Genomic DNA, 3,022 nt, shown 5'->3' with positions numbered 1-3,022 from the left:
GGGAATATCTTCTCTCCACCTATAGTTCCTTTAGAAGGAAAGAATTTTTGAATATAGAAGAATAAACAAGTCAATAGATAACTAAATTTATAGGGATTGTTCTTTGAAGTCCTTATACTATCCATGTTCTTGTTTAATTGTTTCAATAGTAATTCCGATAGGTCAAATTCAAGGTTCTTCTTTACAATTTTGAAGGCTAAATCCACAGCCTCATAGGGTACACTATTCAGTCAACTAGAGCTATAGATTTTGTGGACAATGACATGAGTGCCAAATCTTAGTTCAACATTAGATACAATGCTAACCTTCAAACCTCTACCATCCCATTCAGCTAGGGTTTGCTTCTGTAACTCATCCCGTCCTAGGGTTTTGGTAACCTTTACTTTGTTGAGCATAGGGAGACCCGTGATTTTGTGAATCATCTTCTTTGTGATTAACACTGGTTACTCTAACCATAGTTGCCCATTATGCACCCGACTCAAAATATACCTAATCCACTTGGTTTGGAAGCTTCTTGGCATATGTGAGATATGAGTCAAGCCTTTAGTTTCAAGATGCTTATGCTCAAGTTTCAAAGAGCCATCAACACTCATTTCTCCTAGCGCATTTTCCATCTCTAGGTTTCCAATCTCTTGAACGAAATATTTAAAATGTGTTCGAATATCGTTTATAATGAGTACCTTTGGTGGAATTTGAGATTGAGCACCGTTAGGGTCAAGTGATTCTACAACGGCCGAAACAATTTTGAAGTGGGGCACTTTCCATTCTATACCCTTTACCAGCATCTCTAAACCCTTCTTTGCCTTGGTGTCGCTGATGCTCTCGAATGCCATTAATGCTCGGTAAAAGATAGAAATTTTTTGAACAAATCTTTCATTAGAAAATTGCTTGGAATTGCTCGAAATTGCTTGAATTGCACCTGAAAATTTCTTAGCTCTGAAATCGCGATGAAGAATGAAATCAAATTCTGCCATTTTGATGAATTTTTTTTCATTAATGCTTGGTACGAAGGAAACTGAGATGACAAAGTGGTTGACGGGCTGTCATTCACTTGCTCGGTAGAAGTTTACAACTCGGTGATTAAATAAAACTTTTGTTGCTCCCAACCTAGCTCAGCAAGGTCTCCAACCAACTTTCCTTGGTAGATGCGACTCAGTGAAAGACACACTTTCTTTGATCTTTGTGTATCTGGAATACTGATTTGATCATTTTGCTTTCTTTGTATTTTGGAACTGCTTGAGATATTACTAGAAGATGCAATTCCATATTACTATCCTGCTTGGTAGATTTAGGAATCCACTGTTGCCTCATTTTCTTTGGAATGTTTTCAGCTTTAGCTTTCTTTTCATCTTCAACTCTTCCTATATTCATGCAGTTTTTAGCTATATGACCGAGTTATGTACATGTATAACATCTTACTGTTGTATCTCTTTCTCTCAAGTGATGCCTTGAGCAGTCTTTTCCAATGTGTCCATATTCTCCACAATAATGACATTTGCACCAAGTATTGTAGTCCCATCCAAATATTGCTTCAACAAGTTGTTCAACTGGATTGAATGATTTAGATCTGCATTGGAATGCCTTGTGACCATGCTTCTTGCATTTGTGACAATTTCCTTCAAATTTTGATTTCTCCTTGCATTCATTAGCTTTATGACCATGCTGACTACAATTGTAGCATTTACCATTGAATTTACCTTTTCCATTGCTCCAACACTTGTTTGATGTGTGACCTAGCTTACCATAGTGATTGCAAGTAGGTCTTTGATTCCTTTGGGCACCTTGTTTGGAGGTTTCACCTTCTTCCTTATAACCAAGTCCAGCTTTACCTTTTTGTCTATGAAGATTTTGCTCACTTTGTTGATTTAATTGAGTCATATCTACTTGAAATTTCATCATTCTCTCATTGACTTGTTTTTTAGTGATTAATTCATTTTCCAAACTTTCATTGATTTGTCTTTTAGATCTCAAGTTGCTTTGTAAGCTTTCATTGATTTCTCTTTCAATGATTAGATCATTCCTCAGGCTTTCATTTTCAGATCTCAGATTCATAATTTCTTCATTTGCATTAGATAGTTGATCCACAAGATCTTCATGTTGAAGGGATTGATTATTTCTTGCCTCTAAGTCTTTAGTTGCCTTGTTTCTCTATTCCAAAACTTCACATAGCCTAATTGATTGAATTTCTTGTTCTATTTTAAGCTTTCTTACCTCTTCCTGCAGAGAGCCATTCTTTGCTAGGAGTTCCTTGATGGCCTCATTTGCTTCATTTGATCTACTTGATGGTAAAAGGTCTTCAATCTTTTCTTCAACATACTGATGGTCATTCATTTGTCTTGTAAGTTCCTTCCTTCTCTTCAGGGATTGAGAAAGATGCTCCTTTGCTTCTTTGAGTTGAACCATGGCCATTTCCAGATCTAGCTTTTCATTTTCAATAGCTTTGTCAAGTTTAAATATCTCCATTGTCTTTGATCTTTGCTCACGCTTTCAAACTTTATCCTGAGAACCTCAAAGCTCTAATACCAATTGTTGAAAATATTCAAGATATGATAGGTCACTGAGAGGGGAGAGGTGAATCAGTGACTTAAAAACTTTAAAACAATTTAGCACTTTAACCATATATACTATTCTCCATTCATTCATCTAATCTACTACATATATGAGAGAACAAAAATTTATAACACATGTACACAGTGATTTGGTGACCCAGAAACCTTCCAAATAGAAAGTCAAACTGGGGTGGGGATGATACCCACAAAACTTCATTACTGCAGTATGAAGTTGGCTTGTTAAGTCTTACATTGATCACTTCTGGTGATCTGCCCTGTTAGGAGCACAAAGGACTTCTAGGTCCACCTTATTAGAGGATTTACAAACATACATTGAAGTATGCACTCTGTTAGGAGATTTATACAAAAGACTGTTAAGTCTACCCTGTTAAAATATTTACAAAACTAATTCACCTATTAGGATGAAATAGTGGATCTACTTACAAACTTGATTTGCTGATTAGATCCTTGAA

Source organism: Cupressus sempervirens, chromosome 3 (assembly GCF_028749045.1).
Source record: "Cupressus sempervirens isolate cs-2001-9-10 chromosome 3, ASM2874904v1, whole genome shotgun sequence".
Classification (NCBI taxonomy): Eukaryota; Viridiplantae; Streptophyta; class Pinopsida; order Cupressales; family Cupressaceae; genus Cupressus; species Cupressus sempervirens.
The sequence above is the reverse complement of the archived record's forward strand: the minus strand, read 5'-3'. Positions refer to the sequence as shown.